At 45.5% G+C, this 24,020-nt stretch overlaps 1 long non-coding RNA gene across 1 annotated transcript in view; it reads right to left on the bottom strand.

Annotated features, from left to right (window-relative positions):
* Nucleotides 1–24,020, bottom strand: part of LOC134910317 (uncharacterized) — a 103,348-nt gene that overhangs the window by 15,197 nt on the left and 64,131 nt on the right. Inside the window, exon 3 of the long non-coding RNA XR_010176168.1 lies at nucleotides 8,668–8,726. This is a non-coding gene — a long non-coding RNA (uncharacterized LOC134910317). The remainder of the gene's footprint in view (nucleotides 1–8,667; nucleotides 8,727–24,020) is intronic.

Here is a 24,020-nt window from a genome sequence, read left to right as displayed (position 1 = left end):
ACAAATAATCAATCAAGAAAACAGCAACTTACAGTTGACGACAATATAGGACAAGTACAGGGTAAATAAACATAGCTACATCAGCAGATGACACTGGAATAAGTATCAGGTGGCAGAAGACTGCTGGATTTGGTGCAGTTGAAGATTATTAAAGTAAGAAAAGGGTAAGCACATGAGGGAAGAGGGCCCTTCTCGTGAGAGCTTACATTCTAACGGGGAGGGGTAGACAGACAGGGGTGAGACAGATGGGGTACATAGAGAGCGTGGAACAGAGGTTTAGGATGAGATTTGGCTGGGTTTGGTGTAGAAGTGGGTCTTGAGAGCCCGTTTGAAGTTTTGTAGAGAGGTGGAGAGTCTGAGGGGGAGAGGTAGGGAATTCCAGAGAAGTGGTGCAGCGCGTGAAAAATCTTGGAGGTAGGAGTGGGAGGAAGTAATCCGTAGGCAGGAGAGTCGGCGAGCGTTAGCAGAGCGAAGAGGACGGGTGGGAGTGTAAAGCGAGATAAGATCAGAGATGTAGATGGGAGAGGAGTGGGTGAGGGCTTTGTAAGCAAGTGTGAGAAGCTTGAAATGGATTCTGAAAGGGAAGGGGAGCCAGTGAAGGTCTAGTAAGAGAGGAGAGGTGGACCTAGTGCGTTTGGTGAGGAAAATGAGCCGGGCAGCAGCATTGAGGATAGATTGGAGTGGAGAGAGGTATTTGTCAGGAATGCCAGTCAGGAGGAGATTACAGTAGTCCAGTCTGGAGATGACCAGTGAGTGGATAAGAGTCTTAGTAGCATCCTGGGTCAGAAAGGGTCTGTTCCTGGAAATATTTTTTAGATGAAAACGGCAGGTTTGTGAGAGGTGCTGAATGTGAGGTTTGAAGGAGAGGGAGAAGTCAAGGATTACTCCAAGACAGCGCACTTGGGGGGTAGAGGAGATAGTAGTGCCATCAATAGATAATGAGATTGTAGGAGGTGAGGTTATGCGGGAGGGAGGGAAGATGATCAGCTCGGTCTTAGACATGTTAAGTTTAAGAAAGCGCTGGGACATCCAGGAAGAGATAGCAGAGAGACAGTTGGAGATACGAGTGAGGAGAGTAGGGGAGAGGTCTGGAGAGGAAAGATAGATTTGAGTGTCATCAGCATAAAGATGATATTGGAAACCAAAAGAACTAATGAGCTTACCTAGTGAGGATGTATAGAGAGAGAAGAGAAGAGGACCAAGGACAGAACCTTGGGGTACCCCTACAGTTAGTGGAAGTGAGGGGGAGGTGGAGTCATGAGAGGAGACAGAGAATGAACGGTTAGAAAGGTAGGACGACAACCAAGAGAGGGCAGTGTCACGCAGACCAATGGAGTGAAGGATTTGCAGTAGGAGAGGATGGTCCACAGTGTCAAAAGCAGCAGAGAGATCAAGTAGAATAAGTAGAGAGTAGTGTCCCTTAGATTTAGCAGCATGGAGGTCATTGCATACTTTTGTAAGGGCAGTTTCAGTGGAGTGGAGAGGACGGAAGCCAGATTGGAATGGGTCAAGCAGTGAGTGTGAGGAAAGAAAGGAAGTAAGGCAGTTGTAGACAATACGCTCAAGGAGTTTGGAGGCAAAAGGGAGGAGAGAGATGGGTCGGTAGTTGGAGAGAGTGTTTGGATCAAGGGTAGGTTTTTTAAGAATAGGAGAGATGAGTGCATGCTTGAAGGCAGAGGGGACAGTGCCTGATGATAGGGAGAGATTGAGAAGGTGGGAAAGATGGGAACAAGCAGAAGAAGAGAGGGAGCGGAGGAGGCGGGAGGGGATAGGGTCAAGTGGGGAGGTGGTGAGGGGACAGGAACGAATGAGGGCCATGACTTCCTCTCCAGATGCATGGGAGAAAGATGACAGAGTTGGTGCGAGGGATGGGGAGGGTTGGTAAGGGATGGGAGAAGGCTGGTTACTGATGGTCTGGTGTGATGTGATGTCCTGACGTATGGAGTCAATTTTGGATGTGAAGTAAGTGGCAAAGTCAAGAGCAGAGAGTGAGGAAGGGAGACGAGGTGGAGGTGGGCAGAGGAGTGAGTTGAGAGTGGCAAAGAGGCGCCGGGGGTTGGAAGACTGGGAGGAGATGAGGTTCTTGAAGTATGACTGTTTAGCAAGAGAAAGGGCAGCACTGAAGGATGAAAGCATAAGTTTGAAATGGAGGAAGTCTGCCTTAGAGCGTGATTTCCTCCAGTGTCGCTCAGCAGTACGTGAGCATTTTTGCAGATATCTGGTGCATTTGGTGTGCCAGGGTTGAGGTGTTAATTTGCGAGGGTGAATAGTGGTTGGTGGAGCAACAGAGTCAAGAGCAGAAGTAAGGGAAGCATTGTATGTGGAAGTGGCTTGTTCAGGGCATGAGAGAGAGAGAATAGGAGAGAGAAGTGAGTCAAACAGGGAGGAAAGGAATGTGGTGTCAATAGCTTCAATGTTACGCTTAGTGATGGTAGCCTTAGGAGGTAGAGATGGGGAAGTCGAGAGAGATAGGTTAAAGGAGAGCAGGTGGTGGTCAGAGAGGGGAAATGGGGAGCTGGAAAAATCAGAAATATCACAGCGGTGAGTGAAGACCAGATCCAGTGAGCTCCCATTCACATGGGAGGGTGAGGAGGTCCACTGGGAGAGACCACGTGAAGAGGTGAGGTTAAGGAGTTTAGAGGCAGGGGATTGTGTGGGGATGTCAATAGGGATGTTGAAATCGCCTAGAATAATGGTGGGAATGTCAGAAGAGAGGAAGTGAGGAAGCCAGGAAGCAAAGTTGTCGATGAATTTGGAAGCAGTGCCAGGGGGGCGGTAAATGACAGCTACTCTAAGATGGACTGGTTGGAAGAGGCGTATGGCGTGGACCTCAAATGTAGAGAATATAAGGGATGGTTCTGGTGGTATGAGTTGGTAGGAGTAACTAGAAGGTAAAAGGACCCCAACACCACCCCCATGGCGACCCCCAGGTCGGGGTGTGTGTGTGAATGTGAGGCCCCCAGCAGAGAGAGCAGCAGCAGAAGTAGTGTCAGAGGGTGTAATCCAAGTTTCAGTAATGGCTAGTAGGTGTAGGGAGTTGGAAATGAAAAGGTCATGAGTGGGGACCAGTTTGTTACAAACAGATCTGGCATTCCAGAGTGCACAGGATAGGGGGTATGAGTTTGTGGGAGAGATGTGAATGAGATTTTCAGGGTTGCTGTAGCGATGAGGTGGGATTAACTTTGAGGGCAGGGATGATGAGAGAGTAGTGATGGTACGGGTGCCTGAGCTAGGAGGGGAAACTGCAGGAGGTGGGCAGGGAGGGAGGTCAGTGTGATGTGGATGGGGGTGTGGGCAGGTGACAGGGAAAGGAGAGAGGGAGCAGGGCTGAGTTGTGGGGTAGCAGGACCATGGGGCAGAGGTGAATGAAAGTGGGGTAACAGGAAAGGTGGGGGTAGGAAACAGAGGGATGGAGGGGAGACAGAGGAGGGGAGAGAGGAGGAGGTGTAGGAGACTAGGGTGGAAGGATAAAGATACATTATTAGGTAGACACTGAGTGATGTGGGGAGTATAGGAAAGCCTTGACATAGTGTTAAGTAGGTAAATAGGTTGAGGGAAAGTGGAAGTAGGAGAGGAGACTGCAAGTGAATCCAAGCAGAAGATTTGCTGAAATGCAGGTGAGAAAAGCAGTGTATGCTCAAGGGGTGTAGATTTAGTATGAAAAGAGTCAAAAGCGTAGATAAAGTGGTTGCAGAAATGTATTTGGAGTGTAAGAAATGAAAGGATTGTGAGAGGTTTAAGAAGCAATGGTAATTATGTTAGATTTTTTTAAGTGTTTGCAGGTTAAATTGCATTGGTGCAGCTGTGCTTAAAAAATAAAATTACAATGCAGATACAAGCATTTGTAGGTGAAATGGACGGTTTTTGAAATGTCCAAGTAAGGTATTTCCGTGCTATTTAATCAGATGCAACAATCAGGAGGTAAGTGATCTGAGGAGTAAGTGACTCACATTTGTTATTAGTTCTTCAGTTTTTTTTGTTTTTGTTTGATTGTTGTGCTTCTGTGTTCCTTCTTTTTCACTTCGATTGAACGCTGATTGAACGCTGCTGTTATGTGTCAATTTTATCACGCTTTGATAAAATGCACGCTTCGATACTAAATGCACAGCCAAACGGCTTTGCACAGCCTACACCAGTGGACTTAAGTAGAAGACTATTACAAGTGAAACCAATAATTGAAATCTGTAACCACACCCCACCCCCTCAAATGCAAGGCAATAAATTACCTTAAAAACAACAACCAGGCATTCCACAAAGAATAAACTGGGTCTATCTCATTCAAAACTTAAAAAAGTACTTCAAAATCACATACTATGCAATAATTTTACAATTGTAATTACCCAGCAGAATTAGCTTTGCATGTATAGATCTAATGCAGCAGAATATGATGGTAGCTGTAGTCAATTGTAATTACCCAGCAGAATTAGCTTTGCATGTATAGATCTAATGCAGCAGAATATGATGGTAGCTGTAGTCAATTGTAATTACCCAGCAGCCCCCCCTCTCTTTTCACCCTCTTTCTACCGTGATTCTGCAGGGGAGAGCCTGGGGAGCTTCCTCTCAGCGGAGCTGTGGAGAGAAAATGGCACTGGTGAGTGCTGAGGAAGAAGCCCCGCCCCCTCAGCGGCGGGCTTCTGTCCCACGTTTTGTGTATAAAACAATGGCGGGGGCTCATGCATATATACAGTGCCCAACTGTATATATGCTGCTTTTTGCCATGAGGTTCCCAATTGCTGCCCAAGGCGCCCCCCCCCCCCCCTGCACCCTGCACCCTACAGTGACCGGAGTGTGTGGGTTTAGTGTGGGAGCAATGGCGCACAGCTGCAGTGCTGTGCGCTACCTCAGATGAAGACTGGAGTCTTCTGCCGCCGATTTCGAAGTCTTCTTGCTTCTCACGCCGGCTTCTGTCTTCTGGCTCTGCGAGGGGGACGGCGGTGCGGTTCCGGGATCGGACGACCAAGGGTGCGTTCCTGTGTACGATCCCTCTGGAGCTAATGGTGTCCAGTAGCCTAAGAAGCAGGACCTATCTTCTAGTGAGTAGGGCTGCTTCTCTCCCCTCAGTCCCACGTAGCAGAGAGCCTGTTGCCAGCAGATCTCTCTGAAAATAAAAAATCCTAACAAAATACTTTCTTTTTAGCAAGCTCAGGAGAGCTCACTAAAGTGCACCCAGCTCTGTCCGGGCACAGATTCAAACTGAGGTCTGGAGGAGGGACATAGAGGGAGGAGCCAGAACACACCAGAATCCAAATTCTTTCTTAAAGTGCCCTGTCTCCTGCGGAGCCCGTCTATTCCCCATGGTCCTTACGGAGTCCCCAGCATCCATTAGGACGTTGGAGAAATACGTAGTATGTTTTCTGTATTGGGGAATGTATCCAGGAGATCATGGTCAATGATATACTGCCTCATTGCCACTGGGTTATCCTCCTGTGGTAACATTGAAGAAAATTGTAAAAATTCTTCAGTAAAGCTCTCATCAAGATCGTCTGGATAAGTGTTTTGCAGATTATCTGCCAAACTACGGAGCTCATTTATGGGTACTCCAGCTGATGGTTTAAGAATTGCAAACCGCCTATTGATGTTTTCATAAGACTTGTTTCACTTCTTCAGCTCCACAAGAAGACGATCTATTATGATATTGATGGTATTGAAAATGAATTTTTCTCTTGCTGAAAAATGTGGTTCATCATCGGTCTCTTCCTCATCATGGAAACGTTTCCTTATTCTTGAGCGCCTGCCTTCACCTGGATAAAGATGGTTGGATGTCATTAGTTTGGCTTCAGTTTCAAATTTGTCAAAAGAATCTCTAATTTTTTGGACATATTCCTCCAGTGAACTATAGAGCTTCACAACTTCATCAATGCAAACATTTGTTTTTTGCAAAGTCTTACTTGTTGCATCTAACCTCTCAAGAATTTTTCCACATACAACAAGCAAGATAGCCGTTTCAAAAGCATTAAGTTGCTCTCCCAGAGCTTTTGCTTCTCCTCAAGCATTCGCATGTTGTTGTTCTGAGTCCTTCAGTTCATTAAGTGCATTACCAACTTCCTTGTAGCCTCTTCTTAATGCTTTTGTGGCATCAGCACGAGCTGACCATCTTGTGCTTGACAGTCTTTTTAGGGAAAGGTGTCCAGATGCTTGGCTAAGATGTTTAGTAAGTATTTCCCATCGATGAGTTGATGAAGAAAAAAAGTTGTAAAGGCACTCCAAAAAATTAAAGAATGATACTGCTGTTACACAAGAATCAGCAGCACATGCTCCCACTAAATTGAGTGAGTGAGCAGAACAAGGTACATACAGTGCTAAAGGATTGATTGCACAAATTCTTGCTTGCAAGCCATTGTATTTGCCAGACATATTGCTGGCATTATCATAGCTTTGTCCTCAACAATTGCAAATGTCAATATTTTCTTCTGAAAGCACAGATAGTAAGGTGTTTTCAAGGTGCTCTCCAGTATGGGAATGTATTGGCACAAATCTTAAAAATCGTTCAACTGGTCCATCTTTGTTTACATATCTCACAACTATTGCTAGTTGATCAACATGACTGAGATCTGGAGTGGAGTCCACAATAACAGAATAATATTTGGCTAGTTTCAGTTCATTAACTATTGTTTCTAACACTTTAGCTCCCATAAGACCAATAAATTCTTCAACTGTGGTTGAGGACACGTAATTACTTACTCCACTTCCTGCTCCTCCGTATTGCTTGATATGATTCTCAAGAAATGGATCAAATTGGGCAATAAGTTCTAGACATCCAAGAAAACATCCATTTTGAGGAGAACCAAATAGCTCATCATGGCCCCGAAAGGGTAAACCCCGTTCCCCTAGGAACTTGATAACGGAAACAACTCTCTTTAATACTTCTCTCCAGTATTTTTGTTCATTATCAATTTGTAGAACAAGGGCATGGTCTATCTGGCAACTATGTTTTGCTCATTGTGTTAATTTCATTATACAGCTGCGATGATCACTTGATGTTTCATGTTCCTTAAACCTTGTTCCAGCATTTTTCCAATCATTAAATCCTGCTGCTGCAAGGGCATGCGATGTACTGCTGTACAGTTTGCAAGGAATGCAAAATACTGTGCCTTTTGATTCAGAGTATATAAGCCAATCGCGATGAACACTTTCACCATTAATTTTTTTTCTCCAAAATAGATCTGGAGTCAGAAGTCGTGTGCCATCAGTATAGATTCTCCTGGATGCTGAAAAATCGGACCAAGTATTTTTTAATGGATTGCGGGAAAAATATTCTCTCATGGATTCTTTAATATTATTACCCAGTCCCCAGTCAGCGGGATCATGAGAATAACTTACAATGATATCATCCTTTATAGATTTTCTGGATGTATCTTGTGATCTTGTCAAGGCAGTGGACGATTGCTGACCGTTTTCGGTCTACAGAACTACAATTTCGTCAACAAGAGCAGAAGAGATCTGTTGTACATTTGCTGTGTCTATCTCATGGGATGTTCCAGACTGCAGGCTTGTGGAGGTTTTCGTCTGAGCTGGAAGGGCAAGCATCCTGCTGTACACCTGTATTGATGTCTGCAGTGATACTGCTCTGAGAAGCTTCTGGTGCATCAAATTCAGGTTCAGGTTCCTCAGAAGACACTGTAGAAATCTTCGGAGTTATGAAAGACTGCATCAGCTTTTGTTGTTTCAATGCCTCCTTTTCCATCTCTCTCTTCTTCTTTCGTTTAGCAGACCCAGATGCGTGCTTATACATCCTAGTTCGTGGAGAATACAAAGCAATCTCTATTATGACAGTATGTTGTTGTTTTCCTACACAATAAGTCAGGACAATAGTAATCATATTATCAAAAGTATACCACACACTATATTTTCCTGCTGAAAATGCCATCAAAACGAAACAGCAAAGTCATATGTAAGTGTACAATATATATTGTACACTTACGCAGGCAAATGCAGGACTTACTGGGGTGGGGTACTGTATAAGATTTTATATATACATATAGATAGATAGATAGATAGACAGACACACAAGGGTGGGTTCATTAAATAAGGGTAAATGTATTCAATTCGTATATTTTATATATATATATATATATATATATATATATATAATATTATGGCCTTGGTACAGATTATTTTTCCATATAGTCTCCATACTTTTCTAAGCATGTGTTCCAATGGTACACCAAGGGCATCTGTCCTAGCATAGATGAATCAGTGCCAAATGCCTGAAGCTAGGACATGACAGCTTGCTGAACTTCACCGCTGGTTGCAAATAGCCTTCCACCCAGGTGCTTCTTCAATGGTCCAAAGAGATTGAAATCACTTGGGGCCAGGTCAGGACTGTAGGGGGGTTGTGAAGTACCTCCCAATGGTAGCGCTGTATCTTAAACATCTGTCCTGCCGTTACCAAAGACAGTGCACCAAACTCAAAACTGTTTCCGTGATACGACGTTATCACCGTACACCTTGACAAGATGGCGATGAATCTCAGCTGCTGATGTGCACTTTAGACGCATAAATATTATCACACTAGATACATTTTACAACTGATATTTAGACAGTATGACTGATCTGAGGTGCAGTCTAATGTCCTTGAAGGGAAGCAGTGGTCTACCTGCTCTGGCCTCATTGAAATACCCTCCCAGTTATAGTTAAATAGTATGAAAAATAGAAAAATATATTTACCTGCACTTTTCTCTAGTTCTTTTCTTTGTTGTTGAGCTGCAGCTCACACAAGACTGCACCTATATAAAATATATTGTAATGCATCTATAAATTTAACAATATGGGCCAGGGCAGCCAAACATTTGTCCAATATGATGTGTGTATCTTGCTCCAGCAACACCTATTGTAATATATGCACAGTTATTACAGTAGATGTACCTAGATCACACACAAACATGTTATTTCCAATCCCAATCACCTGTGCCTGCCAGACCCTCCAGTCTACGCTCATCAACATCCGGCCTGTGGAGCCCATACCTCCATGACTCAACATTGGAATTTAAAGCCAGTTTCATAGTACCGGAAGTGATGTTGCGGAACACAGTCAACATCTGGCAAGAACTCAAGTATCAACTAATGGGAAACAGGGAATGAATGTTGTTTTCCCCTGTCATGGGAAAATGTAAAACTAAAAAAGACACCCTAAATATATTGTAAACATAAAATAAAAATACACTAAGCAGCACCAGCACACAAGCGCTGCATGATACAGGCACAACATCCAATGCTGTTTAACCTAATAAACTATCCAAGCAATCAATGCCGTTTTAATCAAGGATGCTAAGCAACTGCATGGGTAATCAATAAAAAGATGTGCATATCAACTATAATGGTTACAAACACAAAGATATTGCTACCTGTAAAGTACACAATAGTATGCAAATATCAAAACGAAGCACATACAGTACAGACACAGAATCAACATACGGCATGTAGTTAGTCTTTCATTGTATGGCCATAACCGCACACTTCCAACACTCACGTGACCATTTGTAAATAAACCCAACTATAAACAACAGCATCACTCATAAAGAGACTAATCACTGACAGCAGCACATCCCCGCCTCACTGACAGTAGCACATCCCCGCCTCACTGACAGCAGCACATCCCCGCCCCACTGACAGCAGCACATCCCCGCCTCACTGACTGCAGCACATCCCCGCCTCACTGACACCAGCATATCCCCGCCTTACTGACATCAGCACATCCCCGCCTCACTGGCACCAGCACATCCCCACCTCACTGACAGCAGCACATCCCCACCTCACTGACAGCAGCACATCCCTGCCTCACTGACAGCAGCACATCCCCGCCCCACTGACAGCAGCACATCCCCGCCTCACTGACTGCAGCACATCCCCGCCTCACTGACACCAGCATATCCCCGCCTCACTGACATCAGCACATCCCCGCCTCACTGACACCAGCACATCCCCGCCTCACTGACACCAGCACATTCCCGCCTCACTGACAGCAGCACATCCCCACCTCACTGACACCAGCACATCCCCGCCTCACTGACACCAGCACATCCCCGCCTCACTGACACCACCACATCCCCGTCTCACTGACAGCAGCACATCCCCGCCTCACTGACAGCAGCACATCCCCGCCTCACTGACTGCAGCACATCCATGCCTCACTGACTGCAGCACATCCCCGCCTCACTGACAGCAGCACATCCCCGCCTCACTGACTGCAGCACATCCCTGCCTCACTGACTGCAGCACATTCCCGCCTCACTGACAGCAGCACATCCCCACCTCACTGACTGTAGCACATCCCCGCCTCACTGACTGCAGCATATCCCTGCCTCACTGACAGAGGCGAGGCACATCCCCGCCTCACTGACTGCAGCACATCTAGATGCTCATCTAGATCACAATGCCTAGACTGAAGATGATACACTATTCTTATTTGTGATGTTATGTATTATTTTGTCAACTTTCTAAATATGTCTTAAATACCATTGTGATCTCTGTGCAAACAAATTGGCTGATGTGTTAAATATGCACAGGTGCTGTTGATTAAATGCGGACATTCTCATTGGATGAACTTACTTTAAACATACACCTGACACAGATACCTGTATGCATCTCCTGAGGAAACCGCTATAAAACACAGCGGAGAAACACATAAAGGGAGCTCGCCTGTATGCACAATTGCTTTGGATACTGTGGGTGAACTACTTCTGTATCTATTATCCCCCCGGCATGGATGCCCTGTTCTGACCACCAACTTGGTAGAGATATTGCCGTGACTGCCTGCTCTGGTACTAAAACTCACCCTGACTGTAGAGATGAGCGCCTGAAATTTTTCGGGTTTTGTGTTTTGGTTTTGGGTTCGGTTCCGCGGCCGTGTTTTGGGTTCGACCGCGTTTTGGCAAAACCTCACCGAATTTTTTTTGTCGGATTCGGGTGTGTTTTGGATTCGGGTGTTTTTTTTAAAAAACACTAAAAAACAGCTTAAATCATAGAATTTGGGGGTCATTTTGATCCCATATTATTATTAACCTCAAAAACCATAATTTCCACTCATTTTCAGTCTATTCTGAATACCTCACAATATTATTTTTAGTCCTAAAATTTGCACCAAGGTCGCTGGATGACTAAGCTAAGCGACACTAGTGGCCGACACAAACACCTGGCCCATCTAGGAGTGGCACTGCAGTGTCACGCAGGATGTCCCTTCCAAAAAACCCTCCCCAATCAGCACATGACGCAAAGAAAAAAAGAGGCGCAATGAGGTAGCTGACTGTGTGAGTAAGATAAGCGACCCTAGTGGCCGACACAAACACCGGGCCCATTTAGGAGTGGCACTGCAGTGTCACGCAGGATGTCCCTTCCAAAAAACCCTCCCCAATCAGCACATGACGCAAAGAAAAAAAGAGGCGCAATGAGGTAGCTGACTGTGTGAGTAAGATTAGCGACCCTAGTGGCCGACACAAACACCGGGCCCATTTAGGAGTGGCACTGCAGTGTCACGCAGGATGTCCCTTCAAAAAAACCCTCCCCAATCAGCACATGACGCAAAGAAAAAAAGAGGCGCAATGAGGTAGCTGACTGTGTGAGTAAGATTAGCGACCCTAGTGGCCGACACAAACACCGGGCCCATTTAGGAGTGGCACTGCAGTGTCACGCAGGATGTCCCTTCCAAAAAACCCTCCCCAATCAGCACATGACGCAAAGAAAAAAAGAGGCGCAATGAGGTAGCTGACTGTGTGAGTAAGATTAGCGACCCTAGTGGCCGACACAAACACCGGGCCCATTTAGGAGTGGCACTGCAGTGTCACGCAGGATGTCCCTTCCAAAAAACCCTCCCCAATCAGCACATGACGCAAAGAAAAAAAGAGGCGCAATGAGGTAGCTGACTGTGTGAGTAAGATTAGCGACCCTAGTGGCCGACACAAACACCGGGCCCATTTAGGAGTGGCACTGCAGTGTCACGCAGGATGTCCCTTCCAAAAAACCCTCCCCAATCAGCACATGGCGCAAAGAAAAAAAGAGGCGCAATGAGGTAGCTGACTGTGTGAGTAAGATTAGCGACCCTAGTGGCCGACACAAACACCGGGCCCATTTAGGAGTGGCACTGCAGTGTCACGCAGGATGTCCCTTCCAAAAAACCCTCCCCAATCAGCACATGACGCAAAGAAAAAAAGAGGCGCAATGAGGTAGCTGACTGTGTGAGTAAGATTAGCGACCCTAGTGGCCGACACAAACACCGGGCCCATTTAGGAGTGGCACTGCAGTGTCACGCAGGATGTCCCTTCCAAAAAACCCTCCCCAAACAGCACATGACGCAAAGAAAAATAAAAGAAAAAAGAGGTGCAAGATGGAATTGTCCTTGGGCCCTCCCACCCACCCTTATGTTGTATAAACAAAACAGGACATGCACACTTTAACCAACCCATCATTTCAGTGACAGGGTCTGCCAGTATAAGTATGGACTGTGTGACGTGCCTACTTGGATGCGGTCACTCATATAATCCTCCACCATTCTTTCAATGGTGAGAGAATCATATGCAGTGACAGTAGACGACATGTCCGTAATCGTTGTCAGGTCCTTCAGTCCGGACCAGATGTCAGCATCAGCAGTCGCTCCAGACTGCCCTGCATCACCGCCAGCGGGTGGGCTCGGAATTCTGAGCCTTTTCCTCGCACCCCCAGTTGCGGGAGAATGTGAAGGAGGAGATGTTGACAGGTCGCGTTCCGCTTGACTTGACAATTTTCTCACCAGCAGGTCTTTCAACCCCAGCAGACTTGTGTCTGCCGGAAAGAGAGATCCAAGGTAGGCTTTAAATCTAGGATCGAGCACGGTGGCCAAAATGTAGTGCTCTGATTTCAACAGATTGACCACCCGTGAATCCTTGTTAAGCGAATTAAGGGCTCCATCCACAAGTCCCACATGCCTAGCGGAATCGCTCCGTGTTAGCTCCCCCTTCAATGTCTCCAGCTTCTTCTGCAAAAGCCTGATGAGGGGAATGACCTGACTCAGGCTGGCAGTGTCTGAACTGACTTCACGTGTGGCAAGTTCAAATGGCATCAGAACCTTGCACAACGTTGAAATCATTCTCCACTGCGCTTGAGACAGGTGCATTCCACCTCCTATATCGTGCTCAATTGTATAGGCTTGAATGGCCTTTTGCTGCTCCTCCAACCTCTGAAGCATATAGAGGGTTGAATTCCACCTCGTTACCACTTCTTGCTTCAGATGATGGCAGGGCAGGTTCAGTAGTTTTTGGTGGTGCTCCAGTCTTCTGTACGTGGTGCCTGTACGCCGAAAGTGTCCCGCAATTTTTCTGGCCACCGACAGCATCTCTTGCACGCCCCTGTCGTTTTTTAAATAATTCTGCACCACCAAATTCAAGGTATGTGCAAAACATGGGACGTGCTGGAATTTGCCCATATTTAATGCACACACAATATTGCTGGCGTTGTCCGATGCCACAAATCCACAGGAGAGTCCAATTGGGGTAAGCCATTCCGCGATGATCTTCCTCAGTTGCCGTAAGAGGTTTTCAGCTGTGTGCGTATTCTGGAAAGCGGTGATACAAAGTGTAGCCTGCCTAGGAAAGAGTTGGCGTTTGCGAGATGCTGCTACTGGTGCCGCCGCTGCTGTTCTTGCGGCGGGAGTCCATACATCTACCCAGTGGGCTGTCACAGTCATATAGTCCTGACCCTGCCCTGCTCCACTTGTCCACATGTCCGTGGTTAAGTGGACATTGGGTACAACTGCATTTTTTAGGACACTGGTGAGTCTTTTTCTGACGTCCGTGTACATTCTCTGTATCGCCTGCCTAGAGAAGTGGAACCTAGATGGTATTTGGTAACGGGGGCACACTGCCTCAATAAATTGTCTAGTTCCCTGTGAACTAACGGCGGATACCGGACGCACGTCTAACACCAACATAGTTGTCAAGGCCTCAGTTATCCGCTTTGCAGCAGGATGACTGCTGTGATATTTCATCTTCCTCGCAAAGGACTGTTGAACAGTCAATTGCTTACTGGAAGTAGTACAAGTGGGCTTACGACTTCCCCTCTGGGATGACCATCGACTCCCAGCAGCAACAACAGCAGCGCCAGCAGCAGTAGGCGTTACACGCAAGGATGCATCGGAGGAATCCCAGGCAGGAGAGGACTCGTCAGAATTGCCAGTGACATTGCCTGCAGGACTATTGGCATTCCTGGGGAAGGAGGAAATTGACACTGAGGGAGTTGGTGGGGTGGTTTGCGTGAGCTTGGTTACAAGAGGAAGGGATTTACTGGTCAGTGGACTGCTTCCGCTGTCACCCAAAGTTTTTGAACTTGTCACTGACTTATTATGAATGCGCTGCAGGTGACGTATAAGGGAGGATGTTCCGAGGTGGTTAACGTCCTTACCCCTACTTATTATAGCTTGACAAAGGGAACACACGGCTTGACACCTGTTGTCCGCATTTCTGTTGAAATAGTTCCACACCGAAGAGCTGATTTTTTTGGTATTTTCACCAGGCATGTCAACGGCCATATTCCTCCCACGGACAACAGGTGTCTCCCCGGGTGCCTGACTTAAACAAACCACCTCACCATCAGAATCCTCCTGGTCAATTTCCTCCCCAGCGCCAGCAACACCCATATCCTCCTCATCCTGGTGTACTTCAACACTGACATCTTCAATCTGACTATCAGGAACTGGACTGCGGGTGCTCCTTCCAGCACTTGCAGGGGGCGTGCAAATGGTGGAAGGCGCATGCTCTTCACGTCCAGTGTTGGGAAGGTCAGGCATCGCAACCGACACAATTGGACTCTCCTTGTGGATTTGGGATTTCGAAGAACGCACAGTTCTTTGCGGTGCTACTGCTTTTGCCAGCTTGAGTCTTTTCATTTTTCTAGCGAGAGGCTGAGTGCCTCCATCCTCATGTGAAGCTGAACCACTAGCCATGAACATAGGCCAGGGCCTCAGCCGTTCCTTGCCACTCCGTGTGGTAAATGGCATATTGGCAAGTTTACGCTTCTCCTCCGACAATTTTATTTTAGGTTTTGGAGTCCTTTTTTTACTGATATTTGGTGTTTTGGATTTGACATGCTCTGTACTATGACATTGGGCATCGGCCTTGGCAGACGACGTTGCTGGCATTTCATCGTCTCGGCCATGACTAGTGGCAGCAGCTTCAGCACGAGGTGGAAGTGGATCTTGATCTTTCCCTAATTTTGGAACCTCAACATTTTTGTTCTCCATATTTTAATAGGCACAACTAAAAGGCACCTCAGGTAAACAATGGAGATGGATGGATACTAGTATACAATTATGGACGGACTGCCGAGTGCCGACACAGAGGTAGCTACAGCCGTGAACTACCGTACTGTGTCTGCTGCTAATATAGACTGGTTGATAAAGAGATGTCGTAGTATGTATGTATGAAGAAGAAAGAAAAAAAAACCACGGTTAGGTGGTATACAATTATGGACGGACTGCCGAGTGCCGACACAGAGGTAGCCACAGCCGTGAACTACCGTACTGTACTGTGTCTGCTGCTAATATAGACTGGTTGATAAAGAGATGTCGTAGTATGTATGTATGAAGAAGAAAGAAAAAAAAACCACGGGTAGGTGGTATACAATTATGGACGGACTGCCGAGTGCCGACACAGAGGTAGCCACAGCCGTGAACTACCGTACTGTACTGTGTCTGCTGCTAATATAGACTGGTTGATAAAGAGATGTAGTAGTATGTATGTATAAAGAAGAAAGAAAAAAAAACCACGGTTAGGTGGTATACAATTATGGACGGACTGCCGAGTGCCGACACAGAGGTAGCCACAGCCGTGAACTACCGTACTGTACTGTGTCTGCTGCTAATATAGACTGGTTGATAAAGAGATGTCGTAGTATGTATGTATGAAGAAGAAAGAAAAAAAACCACGGTTAGGTGGTATACAATTATGGACGGACTGCCGAGTGCCGACACAGAGGTAGCCACAGCCGTGAACTACCGTACTGTACTGTGTCTGCTGCTAATATAGACTGGTTGATAAAGAGATGTCGTAGTATGTATGTATAAAGAAGAAAGAAAAAAAAACCACGGTTAGGTGGTATACAATTATGGACGGACTGCCGAGTGCCGACACAGAGGTAGCCACAGCCGTGAACTACCGTACTGTACTGTGTCTGCTGCTAATATAGACTGGTTGATAAAGAGATGTAGTAGTATGTATGTATAAAGAAGAAAGAAAAAAAAACCACGGGTAGGTGGTATACAATTATGGATGGACTGCCGAGTGCCGACACAGAGGTAGCTACAGCCGTGAACTACCGTACTGTGTCTGCTGCGACTGGATGATAAATAATGATATAAAAAATATATATATATCACTACTGCAGCCGGACAGGTATATATATTATATAATGACGGACCTGCTGGACACTGTCTGTCAGCAGAATGAGTTTTTTATAGAATAAAAAAAAAACACCACACAAGTGAAGTCACACGACGAGTGTTTAACTTTTTCAGGCAATCACAATATAGTATACTACTAACTATACTGGTGGTCAGTGTGGTCAGGTCACTGGTCAGTCACACTGGCAGCGGCAGTGGCACTCCTGCAGCAAAAGTGTGCACTGTTTAATTTTAATATAATATGTACTCCTGGCTCCTGCTATAACCTATAACTGGCACTGCAGTGCTCCCCAGTCTCCCCCACAATTATAAGCTGTGTGAGCTGAGCACAGTCAGATATATAATATATACATAGATGATGCAGCACACTGGGCTGAGCAGTGCACACAGATATGGTATGTGACTGTCTTGTACTCCTGGCTCCTGCTATAACCTATAACTGGCACTGCAGTGCTCCCCAGTCTCCCCCACAATTATAAGCTGTGTGAGCTGAGCACAGTCAGATATATAATATATACATAGATGATGCAGGCATGCAGCACACTGGGCTGAGCAGTGCACACAGATATGGTATGTGACTGAGTCACTGTGTGTACCGTTTTTTTCAGGCAGAGAACGGATATATTAAATAAAACAACTGCACTGCTGGTGGTCACTGTGGTCAGTCACTAAACTCTGCACTCTCTTCTACAGTATCAGCCTCAGGTCAATCTCTCTCTCTCTCTCCTAATCTAAATGGAGAGGACGCCAGCCACGTCCTCTCCCTATCAATCTCAATGCACGTGTGAAAATGGCGGCGACGCGCGGCTCCTTATATAGAATCCGAGTCTCGCGAGAATCCGACAGCGTCATGATGACGTTCGGGCGCGCTCGGGTTAACCGAGCAAGGCGGGAAGATCCGAGTCGCTCGGACCCGTGAAAAAAAACATGAAGTTCGTGCGGGTTCGGATTCAGAGAAACCGAACCCGCTCATCTCTACCTGACTGTCCCCATAATGGATACCTAATCAGGATCGCCAGCCTGTTCTAAATGCTGCTAAGCTCCTATTGACACCGCCGGTACGTCTAAGCACTTCATCCGTTACCCTGGTACGGTGGAGAGCTTAGCGCTTGAGCCCTGTAAAAGGTTCCTGGACAAGCATCTCTAAACGGTCATTGAGGGTGAGAATTTCCACACATTATCGGGGGTAGTTGCTAACCAGCCGGCCTATGCTCAACCATAACTATTTATTGACTATTAATTGACGTTTAATCCACTGAACACACTTGTCTTTTGGAAACAGCACTGTGCATACGTGAGCGTTTTCTATCAATGTCAGCTAAACCAGGACTTGATAACACAGAATACTTCTTACTCTGATTATTTTTTATCCTGCTATTGTCTATTAAAATAATATACCTTTTAAAATGTTTTAGCGCTCCTTATCATTGGTATATTAGTATCAATTAATGATGTGCACCGGACATTTTTGGGGTTTTGTGTTTTGGTTTTGGATTCGGGTCCGCGGGCGTGTTTTGGATTCGGACGCGTTTTGGCAAAACCTCCCTGAAAATTTTTTGTCGGATTTGGGTGTGTTTTGGATTCGGGTGTTTTTTTACAAAAACCCCTCAAAAACAGCTTAAATCATAGAATGTGGGGGTCATTTTGATCCCATAGTATTATTAACCTCAATAACCATAATTTCCACTCATTTTCAGTCTATTCTGAACACCTCACACCTTACAATATTATTTTTAGTCCTAAAATTTGCACTGAGATCGCTGGATGACTAAGCTAAGCGACCCAAGTGGCCGACACAAACACCTGGCCCATCTAGGAGTGGCACTGCAGTATCAGACAGGATGGCACTTCAAAAAAATAGTCCCCAAACAGCACATGATGCAAAGAAAAAAAGAGGTGCACCAAGGTCGATGGATGGCAAAGCTAAGCGACACAAGTGGCCGACACAAACACCTGGCCCATCTAGGAGTGGCACTTCAGTGTCAGGCAGGATGGCACTTCAAAAAAATAGTCCCCAAACAGCACATGATGCAAAGAAAAATGAAAGAAAAAAGAGGTGCAAGATGGCATTGTCCTTGGGCCCTCCCACCCACCCTTATGTTGTATAAACAGGACATGCACACTTTAACAAACCCATCATTTCAGCAACAGGGTCTGCAACACAACTGTGACTGAAATGACTGGTTGGTTTGGGCCCCCACTAAAAAAGAAGCAATCAATCTCTCCTTGCACAAACTGGCTCTACAGAGGCAAGATGTCCACCTCCTCCTCATCGTCCGATTCCTCACCCCTTTCACTGTGTACATCCCCCTCCTCACAGATTATTAATTTGTCCCCACTGGAATCCACCATCTCAGGTCCCCGTGTACTTTCTGGAGGCAATTGCTGCTGGTGAATGTCTCCACGGAGGAATTGATTATAATTCATTTTAATAAACATCATTTTCTCCACATTTTCTGGAAGTAACCTTGTACGCCGATTGCTGACAAGGTGAGCGGCTGCACTAAACACTCTTTCGGAGTACACACTGGAGGGAGGGCAACTTAGGTAGAATAAAGCCAGTTTGTGCAAGGGCCTCCAAATTGCCTCTTTTTCCTGCCAGTATACGTACGGACTGTCTGACGTGCCTACTTGGATGCGGTCACTCATATAATCCTCCACCATTCTTTCAATGGTGAGAGAATCATATGCAGTGACAGTAGACGACATGTCAGTAATCGTTGGCAGGTCCTTCAGTCCGGACCAGATGTCAGCACTCGCTCCAGACTGCCCTGCATCACCGCCAGCGGGTGGGCTCGGAATTCTTAGCCTTTTCCTCGCACCCCCAGTTGCGGGAGAATGTGAAGGAGGAGCTGTTGACGGGTCACGTTCCGCTTGACTTGACAATTTTCTCACCAGCAGGTCTTTGAACCTCTGCAGACTTGTGCAATAGGTAGTATGAAGAACCCAAGCAGTGCGCAGAGGCAGCTAATAGTGTGGTATGTCACAAGAGAGGCTTTTCCCACCTCCTGGTACAAAATGCAGAAATAAAACGATACGTGAAATACCACTGGACCATCGCCTCACTTCTCATGGACCGATATATCTCAACCTCCGTATTACTCGTACCATGAAAAAGAAATGGTATGTAGACATAGTGTGATACTGTATAAAAGGTGGCAATTTAATACATAACACACATTACATAACCAAACATAACATTTAAAAAACAATTAAGAACAAAACAAGCCACACTGTGGTGGTGCAGACATTCGCTGTTATAACTGGCCTCCTAGGCAAAGATGTTAAAAATGGCTGATTACCGGCTGTAAGTGAGAACTGGCTCACACCAGTTCTAAAGGCATGAAAAATCAAAGGAAGTCACCAAGCTGCAGCATAGGGATTCCCTGGTCTCAGCACTCCTTTACTCGCCAGAACAGTTCTTTATGCCATTAGCGTCCACACAGGAGGTCAGTCAAAAGAGCACCCACGCGTTACGACCCTCCTCGGGTCTTTCTCAAGGTCAGCTCCAATGTGTATGTCTGAAAAAGGTCTCCGGTTTATATCCCTACTTACTTCCTCCCATTGGTCCCAGCGCAGCTGATCGCTATACATTTGAATCCTAATCGTCCATGATCCTGTGCGCTAGGATCCTCCCTAACTACTGGGTGGCTTCCATAGCAACCCCACTTGTGGCTCGTCACTGACGGCTCCCACTGACACTTCCGCCCAATCGCGACCACGTGACGGATGCGTCATCACGCATTGCGCGATACTCCCCTCTGACTTTCCCGATCACATGACTCGTCTTTCTCGTCGTTTAGTGGTTGCTGGTATATCGAGGGTCCTCCTCTCTGGTATCCATGGTAACGCGGACATTCATTAACCACGGATCCTCCTCTCCGGTTTCCACGGTTACATAAACAATCATTTAAATCATCCATTGAAGTTCTTATTCTGAACTAAGGCGCAATGGGCAAGCACCTTATTTGGGATTTGTTGTTAGGTCCCCAATTAACATATAACTTCTGACGTAGATGCATAAGTAAGGGTTCTTATCACGTGGATTAATCTCTTATTGGACCACATAAAAGAACCTCTAATATCCTAGTGGATCAAAGAGTACAAGGCATTAGAATATTACAATGGTATTACAGTAACACTCCCACCTATTGGGAAAGTATATATATGAAGTGTGTATCGTGCTTATGTTAAGACACAATGGTGATAGAAAAGTAGAAAAGTAAAGGGACCCATGGAGAACTACAGAAACCATTTGACCTCAAAATCTGAATTGAGGCCCTTTGGCTGCAAAGTCCCTAGCTCGTAGATGGCTTTCATTTCTGCCTTTGCTAGTTGGTTTGGCAGATCTCGCCTCCTCCAGTGACCCTTTACCCACTGTAAGCCTATAAAGCGCCTAATTGCAGTTGTGGAGCAGCCATGTTGCTTCCTAAAGTGGTCTGAGAGTGCATGCGTCTCCAGGCCTTTTCTGATGTTTCTTAAATGCTCTCCCACCCGTATTTTAAGGGCTCTAGATGTCCTCCCGATGTAAAACAGGCCGCAATCGCACTCTATGGCATACACCACATTTCTAGTATTACATGTGATGAATTCTCTGATGTTAGATTTTTTGCCATTGATTGTAACTTCACTAGTCTTGCTTTGATTCTCCATTTTAATTTCTCTACATCCTATACAATTCATGCATCTATAAAACCCCTTTGATTTTACTCCACCTTGTGGTACTGGTGGTAATGCACTTCGTATAAGGGTATTTCCTAAGTTGGGGGCCCTCCTATATATACATTTAGGTTTTGCGGGGAGTTGTTGTCCTAAAATGGGATCTTTCTGTAGGACCCCCCAATGTTTGGACATAATTTTCTCTATAGATTTGTACTGGTTACAAAAAGTGGTCACAAAGGCCCAGTCAAAAGAGTTTTGCTTGTCATCTTGCTTATCATCTTGTCTTTTATCATCTTTTCTTTCTAAAAGTTTACTCCTCTCCATCTTTTCAATGTTTTCCAATGCCCTTTTTACTAGCTTGTCATTATATCCGCATGAAAGAAATTTCGATTCCATTTCTTTTGCTTGTTCTTGATAGACGTCTTGCCTAGAGCAGTTCCTTTTTACCCTTTTGAGCTGCCCCGCCGGAATGGTTTGTAACCAGTTCGGGTGGTGGCAGCTCGTGGCATTAATATAACTGCTAGAGTCAGTGGGTTTGGTGAACGTTTTTGTCTGGATGGTGCCGTCCTCTACATAGATGGATATGTCTAGAAAGTTGATGAGTTCTCTACTACTATTGAAGCTGAACTCAATATTTAAAGGGTTATTATTGAGATAGACAAAAAATTCCCTTAGGGAAGTCTCGTCGCCCCTCCAAAAGAAGAGGACGTCGTCTATGTACCGGGACCATGATACCAGGTTCGCCCCGAATGGATGGTCACTCCAAACATATTCCAACTCCCAACTACCCATGAATATGTTGGCATAACTCGGGGCGAACCTGGTACCCATGGCGGTCCCTATCTTTTGCAAGTAGAACTCATCCCCAAAGGAGAAGTAGTTGTTCTGAAGTATGAACATAACTCCTTTTAAAATGAATTCTTGTAGACCTTTGCTTAACTCGCTCTTATGGAGAAAACTCTTGACAGCCTGTAGACCATCTTTATGGTCTATAATAGTATACAGCGACCGGACATCGGCCGTCACCATGATACAGTCATTCTGCCATTCTAAATCTTTCAGAACCCTTAGGGCGTCATTGGTGTCTCTCAAATGAGATTTATTAAGCAAGACCAAAGGCTGCAGGTAGTAGTCAATGAATTCTGACAGTCCGGCCGTGATTGAGTCTATCCCGGATACTATAGGTCTCCCTGGTGGATTGGTGAGGTCCTTGTGGATCTTAGGGAGAACATATAGCACCGGGATAACTGGTTCAGAATTGATGAGGAACTTCTGTTCCTTTTCACTTAGGACTTCCCGGGTTCTATACTTGTCGACTAAATTGTTTAGTTTGTCTAGAATGTTACCCGTGGGGTCGGATCGTAGTTTATGATAGGTGGTTCTGTCATCTAACTGGCGGAGGACTTCAGCATCATATTTCGCCTTGTCCATGACCACTACCCCCCCGCCCTTATCGGCGGGTTTAATGATGATTTCTGGGAGGTCTTTTAAGTTCCTAAGTGCCTGTCTTTCTTTGTATGTAAGATTTGATTTTTCCACATTCATAGTAATTTTATTCAAGTCATCATGTACCAAAGAAAAGAAGGTTTCCACAAAATTACCCTTGATATGTGATGGGTAGAATACTGATTTGGGCCTAAAGGGGGTGCTTGCCCCTGGTTCATCTCCCTCATTGGTCTCGGTTTCTTTACTTAGAAAGAATTTTTTAATGGTCAACTTTCTAATGTACTTTTGTAGATCAACAAAGGTTGAAAATTTATTGATAGTATTTGAGGGAGCATACTTTAGTCCTTTCTCAAGGACAGATATCTCCTCCTTAGTGAGAAGATGGGAGCTTAAGTTGAAAATTTTCACAAACCCCTTTACTGGTTTAACAGTATTTTCAACCCCCTTCCTCTCCTGCTCCTTTTTCTGTTTATGTTTAGCTTTCTTGTACTGTTTTTTTCGGGAAAGTTGTTTTAATTTCTTTCCCTGACCTCCTCCCCTTTGGCCCCTAAATTTAGGGAGGGTTACCTGCGCCAATCTCTGTTTCTGCCCACCCCTAAAAAAGGAGTCCGTGGGTTACCCTCCTCCTCCCGGAGTACTTGGAACCTATTCGATCCCCAAGGGACCTGCCGTGGAGTTGTTATCTCTCCGGTATGGTCTTTTCTTACACCTCTTTCTCTCCATTCATTGGAATGTTCTTCTCTTCTATTCCTATCGTTGCCTCTGAAGCGAGGCCTTCCCTCTCTATCCATATGATGGGCATCTTCGTTACCCCCATAATTAGTAGTATCTCTAAACCGGGGGGATCTGTCCCTATATTGCCACGATTGTGGTTCTTGTTTTTTCAATGGGACATATTTTTGTTTTTGTTTTTGTTGTTGTTGTTGAGAGGCCCACCCTTTTTCCCGAACTTGAGTCCTATGATCTTTAGTCACAGGTCTTAGGTCGAAATTAGTGGGGTTCTTTAATTTGTCCCCCGTCTCCTTTCCTCCCTCCTCGGGGACCCCTATAGCCTGCGTCCTATCTCTATTATATTTCTTTATTTTGCGATCCACTAGAATTTTCTCATTTTTATTGATGTTACTCTCTATCCTCTTTTCTAAAGTCTTAAACTCCTGCGTGTCTTGGAATGGTATGGTTAAATCCCTTAGGGTTTTGATTTCTTCCTCTAATCTAGTTAACTCTCCCTTTCTGTCACCAATTATTAGTTTCATTAGGGAAAAGGAGCAATCCCTTAGGATAGATTCCCATTCTTTCTTAAAGCTTTCACTCGCTGTCGAGAAGGAAGCAATTTTAGTGACCATTAACCCTTTGGGGATCATCTGGTGGGAGACATACCTCTCCAGGGTTGATGTCTCCCACCAGATCCTGTTCTCTTTTAACAATACATTCTCCAATCGTCTCATGACGTTATCAAGATCCTCATCTAACAAGGGAATATGCTCACCTCTTCATTAAATACTCTTTCTAGAGTAGCTTTTCTATTGTCACGGTAATTAAACATAGTGCT

The sequence above is a fragment of the Pseudophryne corroboree genome, chromosome 4, assembly GCF_028390025.1.
Source record: "Pseudophryne corroboree isolate aPseCor3 chromosome 4, aPseCor3.hap2, whole genome shotgun sequence".
NCBI lineage: Eukaryota > Metazoa > Chordata > Amphibia > Anura > Myobatrachidae > Pseudophryne > Pseudophryne corroboree.
This window is presented reverse-complemented; position numbering and strand designations above follow the sequence as displayed.